Source organism: Crocodylus porosus, unplaced genomic scaffold (assembly GCF_001723895.1).
Source record: "Crocodylus porosus isolate Cpor-Errol unplaced genomic scaffold, CroPor_comp1, whole genome shotgun sequence".
NCBI classification, from domain to species: domain Eukaryota; kingdom Metazoa; phylum Chordata; order Crocodylia; family Crocodylidae; genus Crocodylus; species Crocodylus porosus.
Genome location: NW_017728925.1, coordinates 2684629 through 2703629, shown reverse-complemented (window position 1 = coordinate 2703629; position 19001 = coordinate 2684629).

Here is a 19001-nt window from a genome sequence, read left to right as displayed (position 1 = left end):
ATAGAAGTCAGGCTGATGGGCCTAGTTTGCCGGATCCACTTTCCTCCCTTTCTTGAAGATAGGCACCACAATGGCCTTCTTCCAGTCTTCGGGCACTACACCAGAGTGCCAGGAGTTTTCAAAGATCTGTGCCAGGGGCTGGGCTATGATGCTTGCCAGCTCCTTGAGTACCCTGGGGTGCAGATTGTCAGGGCTGGCTGATTTGAAGGTATCCAGCCTCTCAAGGTGTTCCTTCATGAGGTCAGCATTAATGGAGGGCAGGGGATCTCCCCCACCCGGACCTCCCTGTCCTGTAGCGGGCATGGGCGTCCCATGGGACTGATAAAAGACCAATGCAAAGTGATTTCTCTAGTGACATGGTTAAAAATCAGAACCAGCCCTCATATTTGAACCCAGTGATAACAGCATAAAGATACAAAAAGGATTTTTCTCCCTCCTGTACCAGAATAGCTATTTTAGTAATAGCACCCCTACATCAGTAGAGCTCTGTCCATACCGAAGGGCTGTATTGCTTTAACTAGACTAGTGTAGTTAAGAGCTCCAAGTTTTATGTGTTGACCAAATGTGGAATAACATTTGGTGAGATCAAGGAAAAAGAAGGAGAGAAAGGAAGTGAGGACAGGAGGACAGACATTAATATACGTGCTTACTGATATTTGGGCTCATCTCTGTAGTGCATCACACCCATCTATAAAGTGGAAAGCTTGTCACTGCCACATCCCTATGTTAGCCATAAATAATATTGAGTCACCCAGGTCTCTGGGGAAAGAACAGTAATGATCAATACCTCATCCCAACAGCCACCAAAAAGGGTCCAGCTGCTACCTGTACAAGCTGAGAAGAAGACTCTAATCCTTAGGTTTCCTGTTACTGCTTTGTAAAAATTAGCCAAACAGTGGGATCTGTTGAATAATCTGAATCTTTCTCGCACTCCTCTGAGTTCATTCTGTATTATTAATTATTGATTTTTATTTCAATTGTAATCTTGGTTTGCTGATGGCATTGTTCAGTTTAACAGCAGTCAAAAGCTATAGCTTTAGTTCTGGCTAGAACGCTAATTTAAATTTAAATTTAAAGTTTTAAATTTCCTTGTCTATTAGTTTGAATAAAACCCACTAAAAAGTGCACAACTGCAATTCTGAATGAAAAACCAAGCATCACCCTAGTGGGAAGGTCAAAACTAACCAAATAAGGTGCCTTGAGCCATCTGGCTTTGTCTATAAAACAGCATCCATGTCCTGGACATGCTGAGCCCCCTGTCATAAGGCTCAATTCAGTAACCTCCCTCTTACAAAACAGCAGGAAACTACATAAACCAGTGGTTACCAACCAGTGGATCTTGATCTACCAGTAGATCTTGGAGCCTCTTGGAGTCAATCTGAGGCTGGGGTGGGGGGGCTGGATGCATGCATATGTGCTGCAGGTCAGTCCAGGGGGGAGGGAAGGTGCAGGGACCAGTTCAAGGCCCCTGTGGTGAGGGAGGAAGCGGGACTAGGGCTAAGGACTCAATCTTCCCTTCCTGCACAGACTTATCTGCCAGGGAGGCATGCCCCCAAATAATTTTTCCTCGATCTGCCCCCACCCCTTTCCCTTCCCATAGACTTACCTGCTGGGTGGAGAGGGGAAGGAGGGGGAATGGCAGTGCACAATACATCTTGGGTTGCTTTTAAATGCCAAAGGTGATCTCCTACTTAAAAAGGTTGGAGACCACTAACATAAAGGGTGTACCTACATGTGCTATTAATGCAATATAGGTTTTCTGTTCAGTAAAATGCGATGCAGTAAGCCTTCCCAGGAGCATGTCTACACTTGCACCCGGTTGGGAGCAAATTGCTAAGTGGGAGCAGCCCAGTACAGGGCTGCTTCGGCCCCTTTGCAGCAGCCAGGAGCTGCAGACTCTCCCCAGGGTGCTAGCCTGGGGGCTGGCAGAGGGTATGGAGCCAGTCCCAATTCACACAGGGCAAGGAGAGCTCTGCCAGATGCAGCGGCAGCTGTCTCCTGGCCTTGTGCACATTGGGACACAGCTGCCAGTGAGCCCCCAACCGGGGGTTCAGTGGCAGCTACCCCAGGAACAGGACAGATTCTGGTCAGCCCCTTGCTGGGCAGGGAATACCACTGGGCACAGGGCTCCCCTGCAGCTGCCCCAGGAGCAGCACAGTTTCCAGTCAGCCCCCTGCTGGGTGAGGAGTCACTGCCCACCAGGGAGCTCACTGGCAGCTGCCCCACAAGTGCCTTCTGTGGAGTAAAGTGTTTTACGTAGACACACCCAAATAGTAACAAGTAAACTAAATCATTCGGACTAAAGGACCCCAGACCGTGTCCAGCTACATTTTGCCCAGTACAGCAGTTGTAAGCTGCCTTTATGCTTGCTTGGATCCTAAAGCAGCCAAAGACTGCTCTCAGTTCTGCTGGGATGAACCGCCATTAGGAAAGGTAGAAATAGCAGTGGCTAGATGTCCCTGGAGTTGAGCAGGCCCTGGATACACCCCACCACCTTCAGGTATTCCAGGCAGGGAACAAGAGGGCTGGAATGATGTGGCATAGAGTTAGATAGCCTGCTTTTATGACACCAGAGATTTTTCTATGTCACGTTAAACCCCACACTGCCACAGGATCACCTTTCTGCCTGATTTAGCTTTGAGCAACACAGCAGAGTTGGATTGGGTCAAGGATGTGATCCAAAGAAAAATAATGTAAACTCAGAGTAACTCAGGAGGCTGTGACATGTCAGAGGAGCTGGTTAGAGTCAGGCCTAGTGCTTGCTAAAGCGTGGGACATTGCCTAATACGGTTTTAATCTGGTAGGTAGGCTGTTCATCAGAGGCGTGCGCATATACACAGTTGTAGTGAATGACTTTCATCAGGAGGTGGCAGACTTGATAAAACAGTAGACTGGGCTGAAAATTGTGCACCAGTACAGTACATCCTATTTCTTCAAACTGCTTCCAAGTTGTATGGATTGCTGGGGTCTGGAAGCTTCATGAAGAGTTAACAAGCATCCATTATCGCTTCAGATCAGGCGAATGGGAAGAACACAAATCAGCATGAGACACTGATTGTTGCAATCTGTCTTGGGTACTTATTGGTTCCCATTATCTCTGTGGTCTCTGAACATCTTGCAATCTTGGATTTATCCTCACTCAGGGAGGAAGACTGTTGCTAGGGCTGCCAGAAAAATTTCCATCAAAACTTTCTTTTCTTTGGGAAATCTGCATTTCAGGCAAAACAAAAAAACCTTCATTGAAAGCATCTCACTTCCTGGAAGATATCTCTGAGGGGGGTTTTTTGTTTGTTTGTGGATTTTTTATTTTTTCATCAGCAGCCTATAACCTAGAAAAATATCCATTTTTGACAGAAAATGCTCAGAGATTTGGTTTTCACACGGTAGATGGAAAATCAAAAATTTCCATGGAAAAGTCCAAAAACAAAGGGAAAAAAGCAGGTTTTCCTTAGGATTTTCTTTAAAAGTAACCTATGTCGATGTTAACTCCCAGTCTGTGCTGGTGAAAGTACCTGATATGTGATGGTGCAATGTGAAGCTGGATGTCTCTGCATGAGGGTAGCCCCTGGGCAGGGGTGGGCAGCCTATAGCCTCTCAGTCAGATAAGGCCTACAAAGAGCTTGGATCCAGCACATGATGATCTGATTAGGTGAGAAGGTGAAGTGGGAAATGGTTTAAAGGAGCTTCATTAAAGCAACAATTTAAATGGACTTCATTAAAGCAGCAGCTTGAAGCCTCCTGCTCTGTGTCCTTGCTGCCAAATTTGCTGTTTCCTGTTGGATTTTGCCATGGTTTTTGGTGGCACCTGGTAAGCAGAGAGGGGCATAGAGCCAGCAGGGGACTGGCAGCCTGTGACAGCAGCCCACTGCTCTAAAAGGTTGCCAACACTTGTCTTAGTGGATTAAAGTCAACCCATTGAATTGTACTAGGAGGCCTGAGTGCACAATGCAGATAGCAAGGGAAGCCTTGTGCTATGTAACATTTTGCTTTTGAGATGACATCCAGGAACAGCCAAATCATGCAAGCTCCTCTTACTCACGGACAGGAGTCTGTGGGGGGAAGGGGGGCATTGTTTTCTCCCTTGGCTTAGCCCTGCTCATATTTTAGAGTCAGACCCCACAGTAATGCACCAGGCAGGCTGCCCAGAAATACTATATAGCTCAATAAATATCCCTGGTGTTGGAGCTGCTGTACAGTTTTTGTTCCAGGAAGCTCACAAATTTCCCTGGTGGAGCACAGCACGTTGTAGCTGACACACCAGGGTGAACAGCCCTGATATCATTTATGATACCTGACTATAAAAGGAGGAAGCATTTCATTTAGCCAAGGACTGTTGAACTGTTTGTATATGCCAAGTAAATCCCTTATTTATGGGGAGCAGCCCTCCAGGCAGGAACTGGCAAGGAGCTAAGAGCAGATGGTGAGAGACATGAGTGGTGAAACAACTGGAAGGGTCACCGCTACCATGCAGGGAGTAAAAGATGACCCATCCACAGAAAGAAGCCACCTGTCCTCCAGTGGGGGTGGAGAGGGCGGAGGCTGAATAAGAACAACATCCTGGGGTCATCCTCATACAGTCTGCTCCTTATCTTTCATCTCTCTCCAATGGTCTCTTCCTGGGAGGTCCAAGTTTAGCCCTTGCTGCACCATAGCGGCATTCTGTGTATTTTGGGTATGCAATCACATGGGCAACTCACTGGCTTGTGCCAGTGAAGTGCAGCTCCATTGATTTCCAGTTTCTGGTTTCCCAGGAGCTAGATGTGTTGTTTTGCCCCAGCTCAGCAGATGGAAGTGGCTCTTCAGTTCCACTTTTCAGTGCTTCACTGCCTTTTTTTAATCTTCATGAAGACAAATATAAGCTTTAATGAGCAGGTGGAAAGAGAATGTAGCAAGATTAAGTGCATCTGAGTAATGCAGAACCAAGGACTATGCAGCTGCAAGGTTACAGAAGGCGGTGTTGATTTATTCTCTGCTAGGGAGTTAGCTTTTGGTTGGACTGAAGCTAGGACATGAAAGAAATGCACAGTACTCCAAAAAGGCCAAACAGAACTCAAGCTGCTTAGATGAAGGTCAGTAGCCTTTGCACCTGGCCAAACCAATAAACTTGTCCAAAATGCAGAAGCTGCCACTACTGCAGCAGCAGGATAGATCCAGTTGGGAGCTTGGACATCCTGTCTAAAGGAAACTCACCCAGAAACATTCAAGTCAGACTCTATTTATAAATTGATCCCATCCTGAGCCTCCCAGCAATGCAAACAGTCAAACATCCTCCTTAACTGAAGTGATATTTCCTATTAGCTGCAAGAGGAAAGAACACTGCCTTGTTTAAAGTACCCTGTTTGCTGTATTAGGTTATAGATATCGCCACTCACTACATGATTTAAATTAAAAGCCTGTCTTTCCTGCTTGGTTTCAGGAAAGTAATTACCTCTATGAGTGATGCATCAATTACTGACTTGACAATTACTTTTTTATGAAGCAGCAGTTTAAAAAAACAGCAAAGGCATAAATCTTCAATGAGTACAGAGCATAGGCGCTCTAGTGACTTCAACAGAATGTCACTAACTTAAATTCTTCAAAGGTCGAGCTCATAATTACTTTAATTGAATAATCATTATTCCATACTGGAATGTGCTGCAAAATCTCTGTGATGGATTCCTGGAGACACAATCAATGCAATTGTGGAATTACTGGTGCATTACAGGAAGATTTTACATGTTCTCTTGGACTGGGGAGCACAAGGAAAACCCTGATGACTTTCCAGTGTTTTGGGGTAGAAAATGGCTGTGTTCAGTGCACTATGATTCCCAAGGCGACAGGCTTCAGCCCTGCAATGAGCACTGTCCAAGTGGACTGTGCACCTGTACAGAACTCACTGCAACATCAGGATCACACTTGCAGTTGGATCTAGGGTCAAATTGTTAAAATTGTCTAAGTGCCTTAAGAGCTGAAAGCCCATTTTCAAAAGTGACATAGACAATTTGGAGTCTATGTATAATTGAAAGTTAAGAGGATTTAGGCTTCTTAAGGCCTGTGTTTGAAAAGTATTTAGATGCCTAACAACAAAAATAGGCTAATGGAGTTTTCAGAAATATCTAATTCAGAGAGGCATGAACTTTCGTAGGCAACAGCTTATTTTAGATTATTGTGGCTGCCACCTCTCCAATCATTTCTGAATCTTTAAGTCCATTTGAGTCCAATTTTCAAGCCTTTCTCCACAGTCATAAAGGCTAGACATTTTCTTTTTAAAATCTTTATTTACTATTATGATTTTTAGCAGCCAAGGTCTTTAAGAAAAGACTTTTCATAAAGTCTTAAGTGTCAACGTGCTTCCGTATCTGAAAAAAGCCTTCTAATTCAGCTAAACCTCATTGATGAAATTCAGATAAAGCTAGCAGACTTCAAGACAAAGGAAGGCAGTCCTAAACTGTGCATGGTCATGTGTTCAAGAAAATGTGGTTTTCCAAAGGGAAATAGAAAGATTTCCCTATATTCCTAGTGTGTTGCAGGGCATTATGCAAGGGAAGAACTTAGCACCTCCCTCCCACATACAGTCAAACTTTATGGAAACCTGAATCATTTTTTTTCCGAAAGCATCTTCTGCCTTCATTGCTTCCTTATGTTGCTTGCATGTCAGAATAAGGAAAAATGCCTTGAATCTAAAAAAAAGACATATACTAATGATACCTCTAACAATATGCAAGTTCCTAGGAAGCAGCTTTTGTTTCTCCTATCTTCTTTGTTGGCTGTAAGTAGTAGGTTTTCTTTCCATGTAACTATGTCAAAGTAAAGATGGTGATATTATTTATGAGGAGGCTAAGGACTTTCCCTCCAGCAGCAATCTGGGTCCTCCTTCCCTTTCTTAAAGATAGACACTATATTTGCCCTTTTCCAGTCATTAGGGTCATCTCCTGATTGACACAGGTTTTCAAAAATAATGGCCAGTGGCTCTGCAGTCACATCAGCCAATTCCCTCAGCACCATCCAGTGTATTATGTCCAGCCCCATGGACTTGTACACATCCGGCATTTTAAATAGCCCCTAACCTGTTGTTTCTCCACTGTCAACTGTTCACCTCCTCCCCAAACCGTGCTGCCCAGTGCAGTAGTCTGGGAGCTGACCTTGCCTGGGAAGAATGAGATAAAAAAAGTGTAGCTTTCTCCTTATCATCTATCACTAGATTGCCTCCCCCACAGGCAGTGATTATCTATTATACTATTTCACCCTATCATTACCAGTTCTTTGAAAGTTTAAGGCTCTTGGTTAGTTCTTGTTAGGGTGTTCAGATGTTTGTAGTTTTTTCAGCAATACAGAAACCTTGTTATTAATATCCAGCTCTTTTTGTTGAAAGGATTTTAAAATAACAGGCTTCCAAACCTTGGGTAAAATCTTGCCCTCCTTGAAGTGAGGGGCAAAATTTCCAGTGACATCAATAGGGCCAGGATTTCTCTCCTTATTTTAACACACTTTTTCCTTCTCAGGGAATAAGTTTGTGATGTTCCAGTCTCATGCTGGAATGTATGTGGTAGGAAGGCAGCTGTTCAGTCTGGGTACAGTCATCATACATGACCACCATCCAGGAAACAAAAATGATGTAAGTGCCTGGGTGGAAATTACAGGGATGGAGAAGAATTTCCTTGTATCTTGGCCTTTATTCCCTCAACGGTAGCTCACCTTCTCAGTATTCAGCTTCTTCACTCTGGCATTCTGGGTAAGATGCTTTGACAATGAGCTGATGTACAGGAGAGTCTCAGAATGTGCTGCGAGGGCTTTTTCTTGGGAGTCCCTAGTCAGAAATCTGCTGCCAAGCTGAATACTTCTCCCACCTCCACTGTGTGACCAACAAGAGCTTAGAGAGCTATGTGGGCACTCCTCTGTAATGCAGATAGTGGCCCCTGACCCCGCATCTAGCTTGCACTCCCCAAGGCTTTCTCTCCCCAAGGTATCTCAAAATTAGACTGAATCTCAAGAGTGGAGCTCACAAACTCTCCTCTTATACTCATGCTCTTGTCTCACTTATGTTGGAGGGGTCTCCACTGCCCCCATTCCTAGAGACAGGCTTCTCCCCATAGAATAGTCTTAGCTGTTGGAGGTTATATACTCAGAGCTTCCCCTAATCCAGGATCTTGTGTTTAGAAACCTCCCTCCCCAGATAGGCACATTGGCACTACTCCCTGCCCTACAGTTGCTACCCATACTATACCCTTATTGTGCAGTATATAAATAGAGGACTTTGGTCTTTAAGAACCTCTTAACACCAATACTCTCACTTAGGAAGGCACAGCTCACTTTTTAATAGGCATGACAGATTCCATTCTGTGCCTTATAGGAAGTCTTCCTGAGTATCCTTAATAAAAAACATGAGGGAGCATATCCATAAATATCTCTAGCAGAACTTCAACTGCAACTAAAGCTTTTAAGCCTGGAAAGTCTCATCTCAATCAAATTATAGGAAAAATGTCAAACTCCCCCTGGCACTGACTCCAATCTTGCAACACTGGAAAGTCTAAATTGCTACTGGGAATAGATCTTCCAGTTCCAGTTCTCAATATGCTCATCGTTAGAAAATGAGCCACTTTCTATGCCACGGTGTTTTTACTCTTGACAGGTTACAAAAAGGAAAAACCAAGACTCCTGCATCCCGGGCAGGGTTGGGGGAGCAAAGTCAGTCCTGCTTGTAAAACCTATGGAGAGAAGTGCCCAGCTACACACAGACCCTAAGCAACACTACAAAGGAAGGTTTGACAATTGTCCACAATGCCCATATCTGGCAAGAATATGTCACCCCCAGTGGGGATGCCTTAACAAGGGTACGGACATACACCCGGATACCTAAGGTTATACGGTGCCTTTTCACTCCATTTGTGTTGGAGATCAATGCTTCTCAAGGAGCCATTTTATCTCTAGTCTCTGCATTTTAGCTTTCCAATTTCCCCTTCCAATTGCCAGGTGTAGCAAACTGTCTTGAGAAGAGACAGGAGGAGATAGGAGTCTGAATTTGACATTATGGTGGAGGAGGGTGAAAATGTACAGGGCAGTGACAACCAGTGTGTCTATGGTTCTGGATATGGCTGAAAGAAACAAAGTAAGACATGCTAGAGCTTGAAAGAGAAACCTTGAGGAGCATGGCAGTTAAGGAAGAGGAGCAAAAACTAGCCAAGTTAGAGGATTATAAGTTCCCTGCATAGCCATGTCTTAGCTCTGACTTATACAAAGTACCTCCACTGGCAAGACAGAGGAGTTAAGAAGCCATCCAGTGTTGGCAAATGACCACTGGAATCACCAAGATTGAAAATGCTATTGAAATATGAAGTAGGAGAGTGCCTTGAAGGACACTGGCAGATAATGGCAGATCCTCATCGGGGTAGCAGTGGGGTTGGCATATACAGTTTCCTTCCCCAGGTTCCTTTCATTCTTGAAAAGACCAGATCGGGGGGAAGGACAATACCAGCAAGATATCTTGCCCAAACAAAACTGGTCTGAGGCTAAAAGTCCAGGCACATATAAGAGACCAGCAAAGAGTCAGGGATGGCAGCAATCATCAGTGACAGCCACCCTGAGCTGCACTGCTTCTCTGCCAGCATTGTCAAGGAAAGCCCATTCCTCTTTGAAACATAAACAAATGGAGACCCCTTTTGTTGGTAGCTGCTCAGGGCAGAAGCAGGCAGCTAAGCATGAGGTCTGCTTCTGTCCTGTGCACCAAGAGCACGGAGCTTGACGATCACAAAGAGGATGTGGATGTGACAGTTTGAAGTGCAAAAGAGTTACCTATGAGATAACCATTCTTATTATTTTGTGGTCTGCACCATTTAAAAGAGCCCCTTCTGTGAGCTCCTCGGCCTCCAAGGAACACCAGCTGTGACCGGTCACGGTGCGGGTTGGATATTTGGTGTGGGGGGGACAACTTCCAAACTATGCCTGTGCCTCTTCCTCCCCTCCCTCCATTTCCTGGCTCCAGCTGCTCAGCCACAGGCCAGTTCTCCATTACAGCTCATTTTTCCCAATTAGATTTCATTCCCTCTGCTATTATTTGACAATCACCTTGCTGGAGTCGTTTGACCCCAGTACTCTTTCCTGCCATGGCAGGGGGTCGGACTTGATGATCTGCTCAGGTCCCTTCTGACCCTAGAAACTATGAAACTATTTCACACTTGGCAAAGGAGTCCCAAGGAGCCCAGCAGTTTAGTGTCTCCACTCATCCTTGACAGAAAAAAGAGAAACCACAGAGTTTTGGCTGGTGGTTTCCTGACAGCTGGTTCATTGTGCATATCCTCTGTGTGATTGCATTGCAACCCAGAGGCAATGGCTGCCTTGGTGTCTTGTCCCAACCACTGCTACATTAGTCTCACTCTCCTCCTCTCTGTGCATGTGGCAGCTTTGATTCCTCAGAAACTGGAAGGCTGCTGGCTAAATCCATGGTCGAGTTGTTAAACAAGGGAAAAGGGAGACCTTTTCATGCATCCAGCTTTGCAAGTTTCTGTCATACAGCAGATGTGTCTCCTCCTATCTTAGACACCAAAACATAAGTTCCCCACACCTGGGATGCGAGCTGGCCAGAGTCCTAGCCCATCCTTCCAACTGGTTCCAGCCTTCTGAGGAACAAGGGAGCAAGGTTTCCAGCTTGTTAATCCTGCAGCTGCAACCCAAACCAGACAACAGTAGCTGATGGTCGTTTGCAGAGCTGATAATCAGTGGGAAGGAGACGACCTAGTCTCATGAGCCCTCCATCTGCAGAAGCTGTAGTCATCTGCAAATAAAGGAACGAGCACAGACAGCCTCCTAAGAGACACCCTTTCCTGTCTCTCAGACAGGTTGAGGGAGAGCTAGGTCAGACCAATGGGTGCTTCAAACATGCAGCACCCAAAGTGTAGGAAAAGAGGAAAATCGAGACTCCTCAGGGCTCATGAAAGGTGCTGAAGAAAAGACAAAAAGTGGAAACTGAGAAGTGTTCAGGAAGTCTTATGGCACCCTGGTTGAGAGTCACTGATCTAGGCAATAGCTGGTACCAGAACAAGAGGGGAGAAGTGCACTGCCAGCAGCAGGCATGGCCTCTGGCATTCAGCCTGGGCAGCCTCCTGCCCACAACCTGTGGAATCCAGGCCCATGGGAAAGAGCAACGCAGGCAGGCCACGCTGCATGCCCCTCAAACTGCTGCCTCTATAAATAACCCGGGCGGCAGCAACTGAAGAACAGGAATAACAAGCTCAGGTTCCCATCTGTTGAAATGTGCTCCTTGCCAAATATTTACATTTCTTATTTTTTTCCCCCTCACACTAGCCTTCCAGCTGCATATGTCATCCTGAGCAGCACTCATGCCTGTGTCTAAACATAGCCTGCCAACGGTGTTAGGTGATTGAAACCCTTTAGGCTCTGAGCTAGGGATTCCCACAGGCAGTGAAAAGTATTATCAGGTTACAGGCTCCCAGGGATCAGTTAGAAGAGGCGTGACAAGCTAAGGAGCTAGAGGTGAGGAGTACATGAGAGGTCTCAACTCTGTGTCTCTGTTCCACTTAGCTGCCTTCATGGTTGACGGAGATTTGTGGTTGGGAAAGTAGGACTGAAGTCTCCTGTCTTCCTCTCCCACTCTGCACAAAGGGAGCAGGAAAGGAAGCTGAATATGAGCAGGGGATGAATGGCAGGATGTGGTGCTAGCACACTGGCAAGTTGTAGTGAGATTCCACTGTGCTGCATGTCTTACTATTCCAATAATGGGTGTATCTTGCTCCAGGCCCCCCAGAAACTCAAGATGCTGACTTGTGCCCTCTGCAGCCTCCTTCCCTAGTACAGACCCTCTACTGCTGCACCCTAGGCCTGCTGTGTATCCTCTCTGCTGCTCCAGTCCTGAGCTTTCAGAGCTCTGCCAAAGCACGTAAGTCTTGATCTATAGCTCCCCTGGCAATTCCAGTGCTGGGCCCTGGCCCTCTCAGCCAGGCACATGGCCTCCTTGCTGTCCCATTCTACCTGCACCGAAGACCTGCACGTGGAACTCAACCATGTCACAGCAGGGTGTGAGTCACTACAGTGGTTTTTTTGTTTTGGGGTTTTTTTAATGATATAAAATAACATCTTTCTCACATAGAGGTTTCACTGCTTTGATGCTTCCACTTGCACAGATACCTGGTTATGTCAACTCAGATGCACAACCCATGGCCAAAACTAATCAGAGCACTGGGGCAAAGCCATACTGCTCACCCAGTTTCCAGGAGATTCACTCACGGAAAGAGCTGGGGATCTCAACTGGGCATATATACTCCAAGCATAGGCCCAGCATATACCAAGACAGAATAGGAGGGGCACCTGCCTGGTCAGATAGGGCCTAGTTGACACATGAATATTCTGCTGACAGAGGTTATTTAAGTGGCATGTAGAAGGAAAGAGTAAGCAGTGGAGCCTGGGAAGGGACTGTAGACACCAGCATGGATTTTAGAAAAATGGAAATATAGAATCGTGTTTTTAGAAGAACACTAATCACCATGGGCATTTATACACATACCTTTTTGTCCCACAATGCACTAGAGATCTGGTGGGTCAGAGCAGACTTGATTAATGGAGTCTGCTCCACACGCAAGCTGATGTGCACTGCACTGCATTGCGTGCAGATGTATAAGTGGCAAAATGCACGTCCGTGCGTGGAAAATGGCAGCAGTGTGCTTTTGAACTAAAACACCTTTGATGTATTTTAGTTCAAAAGTGCACCAGCACCATTTTCTCAGTGCTGACGTGCATTTCACTGCTTATACAACTGCATGCACTACAGGGCCGAGTGCTTTTTAAAGCTCCCAGGGCTGCAGCGTAAGCATGTGTACAAATGCCCCATATAGCCTGGGAAAGTAGCCCTTCTCAAGCCTCTTATGCTCAGCTCCTCGTCTCCTGATTGTTAGGATGGCATGGCTCTGAGGGTACATCAACACTGTTGAAAGACTTGCTAGGGAACATAGTAATGAAGCACAGCACATGCATACTGTCCCCAACAAAACACAATGTAGCTGAGATCCATAGGAAACAAAGATGTCAACCCTCAGGCCTAATGCAGTGCTGCACAGTTTAAGAGGCTTGAGTAATGACTAGTGACAAAGGAACCCCTGTGGTTTGGGTGTCCAGGTGGGACCAGTTCTGAGTAGTCCAGATACGTATCTAAGTAGTCAGAACGTTGTGTCCTCCTTTCTTCCCCATCTCCCATCATTATCACACCATCAAGTCTCCTCCTGAACACAGCCTGGAGGGCCCCAGCCTTTAGGAGAGCAAACATCTGCATGGAGAGGCCCTCACCTGCATGCTTGGCCTGGCTGGTGCCAACTGCTGAACCCTGCCCCAGCTCAGAGGCCTTTAGAGCATCTCCTGTCCTTCCCAATGCTCCACCAAAAACTCGGAAGAACCTGACAAGATGTAATGACTTTACGCTAGGATGTACCAGAGCAGACAGAGGGGGTACTAGGGAGCTGTGTGAGAGAGGCATATGTATGGAGTTTGTGCGTAGCAGAGTTCAAAGGGTGCATAGCATACCAGGGGCTGTTCACATCAAACTGGTTAGAAGCTCCTGGGCAGGATTCCAGGAGGAGCAGCTACTGCTGAGAGCAGGTGGGGACGTGTTCAGAAAGAACCGGGACTGAGTCCATGCAGGTAGCTCTTTAGGGAGAGCATATAGGGACTTGTTTATGAGGGATGCGTACTAGGGAAATATTTCAAGGGAGCAGGAAAGGGACATGTGTTGTGAAGATCAGAGGGGTGTGTTTAAAAGAGCATGTCATGGGGACATATTTGGAAAAAGTAAAAGAAGGGGCATGTTGGGAGCATGACAGGATGTATGTGGAGGGAAAACATGCTGAGAGCTAGCAGAAAGACAAAAAAAACCCAACATTTGGACACAGTGTGAGGCAGGAATGTGTCTAGAGATGAGGAAATGTCTCCTGTTGTTTATTTCTACTGCATTTGAGAAAACAAGACTTTGGGTAGAATCTTTACAAATGAACAGGATTATACCAAAGAAGTACCTGAGTCATGTCATCAGTGTTTCGTCCTAATGGAAAGAAGCCAGCAAGGCTCTAAAAATAATCTGACTGCTTAAACTGAAACGGGAACATGATACTATACATGAATTACATTGACTCCTTTTTTTAGCTCTAATTTTAATCTCTGCAGCGACGACGTTGCTATATTGAGTTTAAGGTTATATTTCTAGCACTTATGCTGAAAGTCAGTTGGAAAATAACCAGCTTCAAAGAAAATCTGTGAATTTGTTATAAATGTGCTTCACCCCAAGTGAGTGTTGTTTGTTTGCCATAAGTCTCAGAGTTAAATCTAGGAGTCTCCACTCCCAGCAGGGGCTAAGACCTATTGCTGAATTCTCATTGGAAGGCAGAGATGGGACTCAGGTGCCATTAATACTGCGGGGGAATCACACTCTGCTGGGTGACTGGATTGAAACACAGAGTCATAGAAATTAAGGATTGGAAGGGACCTCAAAAGATCATCAAATCCAACCCCCCTACTCTAGACAGGAATGCTGCTGAGATCAAATGATCCCAGCAAGGTGTCTGTCCAGTATCCTTTTGAAGACTTCCAAGGTTGGGGACTGCATCACCTCTTTGGGAAGTCTATTCCAAATCCTGGCCCCCTTATTGTAAAGAAGTTCTTCCTTACATCCAACCTGAATCCAACCTGAAGTGTGGCACCCAGAATTGGACACAGTCCTCCAGCTGTGGCCTGACCAGTGTTGCATAGAGGGGGAGGATCACCTCCTTATCCCTGCTCATGATACATCAGGTAATGCATCCTAGTATGCTACTAGCTCTGTTGACTATGGCATTGCACTGGCAGCTCATGTTTATCCTGTGATCAGCCATAACCCTGAGGTCCCTTTCAGCCATCATGCTGGCCAGGACATCTCCTCCTAACATATATTCATATTGCTGGTTACTTCTCCGCAGATGAAGCACTCTGCATTTATCCTTATTGAACTGCATCCAGTTCTGCTCCGCCTACCTTTCCAGCTTATCCAGGTCTGCTTGGATCCACTTCCTATTCCCTAGTCTGACTGCTTTTCCCCATAACTTAGTATTGTCCTCAAACTTAGTCAGCGTGCTTTCCACATCCTCATCTAAATCACTGATAAAGATGTTGAACAGCATGAGGCCAAGAACCAACCCCTGAGGGACACCACTGGCCACCTCCGCCAGAAGGTGGATGATACAGACCCATCCACTAACACTCTCTAGGTTTGACCGCTTAGCCAGTTCCCAACCAACCTGACCATGGACTCTGCTGGCCCACTGTCCTCCAGTTTTTTTATAAGAGCATCATGGGAGACCATATCAAAAGCATTTATAAAATCTAAGTATATGGCATCAACCATATCTCCCACATCTAAGCGGTTTGTTATTTGATCATAGGAGACAAGGTTGGTCAGACATGACCTGCCTGCCACAAAACCATGTTGGCTATCCTTCAGCAGCATGCCTTCTGCCAGTCTCTCACAAATGGACTTCTTAATAATTTTTTCCAAAATTTTACCTGGTATCAAGGTCAAACTGACCAGCCTATAGTTTCCCAGATCCTCCCTCCCCTCCTTCTTAAAGACTGGCACCATGTTCACTCCTTTCCAGTCTTCCAGGAACTAGACAAACCATGTGGTTCTCTTGGGTACTTTTGTACCATGACTAATCTCAGCTGCCTAATGCCACCTCGGTCCTTTTCCCTAAATTCTGGCTGGAACAAAGCAGGCAAGTCAGGGACCAGTGGCTACACTACATATGTTAAACCCTGCCAGAGGCAGCTAGGTTAGTCTCTGATAATGCCACAGTGCACAACTGGGGCTAAAATCATAATGGATCAGGCTCCCAATTTGATGAATAGCATAATAATTAGATCACTGGGTCTCCAAACAGTGATTCAAGCATCACTGGTATGCCACAAGGTCTTAGTAAGCAATGTCACATACCTGGTCCACATGCATCCAAAGTGTTTTCAGTTAAAAGTGTGGTGATAAGGATGCCTAATGGTCTGTAAGGTTAACTATGACCCATTGGTCCAAAACCTTTGAGAACCATTGGATAAGATGTTTGAGGGACAGGCTGCTCCTGTAAATCAATGGGATGTGGTGGAAGCTAGGTACCTATGTATTTTGAATATACACAGAATAGCAGTGAATTTGGAAAGAACACAGGCTCTTGATTGCCAGCAGCTCTTCTGTTCACCTGATCATGTTCACACAGCACAAACTCTTCTCTTTCCTTCTCTTTCCTACTGGTGAGCAAATAGAAGCAAAGAATCATTTGTTCTCCAAGCACCATCTTCCCTTACACTGTGTTGAAACCAAAGCCTTTTAGATAGTGGTTGCTGACATGATGCCAAGATCACTCATGGCCAATGGCTCCGGGGCTGCCTTGTACCTACCGTGATGAGGTACCCAGGAGCACTTGAGTAAGTATTAAACTATGTGGATCCTGGTGCTCAGGCCTTTACTTTAAGATGTTCCATGTTGCAGCTCTTGCCTTGTGAAACCACTTGTGCTCATTTGTACTGGGCCATTTAAACTAAATCAGGGACAGAGGAGGTAGCTCAACCACAAGTCATTGCTGGGATAACAGCAAACAAAGCAGCATTCTGAGCCAGCTCTTTCCAAGGAGTTTTGTCTACGGTCTTTGAAATTTTCCATACTACATTTACCAGATCAGTCACAGAATCTAGTTAAAATAATTAAATGGTCTTAATAGGAGGGACACTACAAACTGTTAGTGCTAACTCTGAGCAATGGTTTTGGAGAGACAGGTAGTGAAAGATGCAGAGGGAAGCGTATGCATTGGCTAAGGTAGAGTGCTAAAAACTAGGTCAAACCTTAATAAGCTTTACAAGTAGTTTGCTGGTGGGGTTTGACTTTCAACTTTCTTTCTAAAAATACTGTAACCTACATAGAGCTTACCCAGGTTCACTTTGCTGCATTAAAAAAGAAAAATCATCATAATACATGCAGCAGAAATCATAGACACGTCACTGCAAGTTTTATGTTCGCAGCAAAAAATATAAGCAAGGAGGGCACTAACTTTTGGTCCACAAAATGATTTTATTTGACCCGTGAAATGTGAGACTGCAGGCACATTGGAGGCCCCATGGATGAACTGAGGAGGCAACCCCATACACACCTGAGAAAACCTGGAGGAAAATGGCACAGACTGGTGCTGAACTGTGGGAGTGGCCCCAAGGAGCTTGCAGAGGCACCTGGGAATCAAGAAGCAAACACTGGGGGAAAAGACTGCAGGAGAGGTGGTGCTCGAGTGGCTGTGTGTGTCACTGCAACAGTTGGAGAAAGGTTTTTGAGCAGCTCCTCATAGACAACTAACCTCTTTGATTCTAATGGGGGTTGACTTGGCATCCAAACCAAAAAATTTTCTAGGTCTGAATTTAAGCATCTGGTCAACCTGCCATAGGGCCCCACGTTAACATCGGCAACAGGTCAGCACTTTGCTGATGGGGGCTGACCTGGTGTCCACACATTAGCAAGTTTTGCCAACAGCACCTGGCTCACCTTGGGACTGGGCTGAGCTAATTGAGCTTGCCGTTAGCACAATGTTGCTGATCTCTGTTATGAACAAACAAAGGCTGGTCAAGTAGTCACCAATGAAAAGTCATGGGCAAGACTAGAGGGTCAGAGTCTTCTGCTCTCCCCCTGCCGGCTGGACAGATTTGTTTTTCCAACACATGAAACAGGTGGTGTCCAGAAAGGGGACATGTGTTTGATGGGGCATTGAGGAAGTTTCCTGTTAAACTGTAATAAATGGCAGTGCTCAGCGTGCCTGAGGCAGAGCTGTGACCTAGAGTCAGGGCTTTTTATCCTGCTCTCACCAAAGCTCCTGTTCAATATGGAGCAGCTCATGCCCCAACTGTGCAGATGAGGAGCAACTCTATAAGCAGTGACAGGAGAGAGATGCCATGTTAACTACTGATGTTGTCTGATCTCCTGTCTTAGAACAGCCTTGGAGCTGTAGCATGAGAGGCCTGATTCCCCCCAACTCCCGGCCATATGTGCTATGTGGGCAACCTGCCCCCCTCCACAACTCAGGAGACCCTACTTTCCCCCCTGCTGCACTGACAGCTTCCCCCTCCCCTCACAGCCATGTGCCTACCTGCAGTGCAGGCAGCCTGGGTCCTGCCTTTCTAATATGCATTGTGAGCAGCTCGTCTCCCTCTTCTGCTGCATGCACAGCTCAGGCACCACAGCTGCAAGCTATGGCAGAGAGCAAAAGCCAGAGGAGGGCAGGGGAGATATTTGCACACATCACAGTGGGTGAAAATCACCCCTGGACAGATTCAGTCCAAAGCCAATGCACCATTTAATGTCTCTTTATATGGCTCAAGTGGTACCAAGGCCTTATGTTAGCTTTTTACATCAGGGCAAATTTCACATATTATATGTCTGAATCCTGAATTCGAGAGTGGCTCTAACTGACCAAGCATATGCAAAACAGACTTGGAAATGATCAAATTTAATTAGTCAATTTACTTGTTCAAGTCGATCTGATAGCAGTCAGAACAGCATAGGAAGAAACCATTATGTCCCAGCTCAGTAAAGCCTTTGCATTCACAGCCTCTTTCAGCCTCTCTTCCTGCCACATCACATTACAAACATGTCTGGCTTCCTGCCCACTCTTATTATCATATCTCAGATTACTCCTTCCTATTGCATACTGATTTTTGTATATAATTTGTATATAATTGACCACAAATTATGACGTCTGTTTTCCCCATGTTGACCTCATATCATTATTTTCTGCCGATGTTTCTATTCTTTCTCTCCTAATTCTACTCCCTTGTGTAGGATCATTTGCAAAAGCTCTTAATGCACTCTTATCCTTCACTTGTGACTGATGACATTTGAGATAGCCCCCAACGCAAGCCCTTGCAACAATTTGATGGATTCCTCTACCTGGCCCAATATTGTCATAGCTCAGACAGGGCTAATTGCCTACTTGCTGGCCAAACGTGCCTGAGGCTCTAACTGGCAGCCC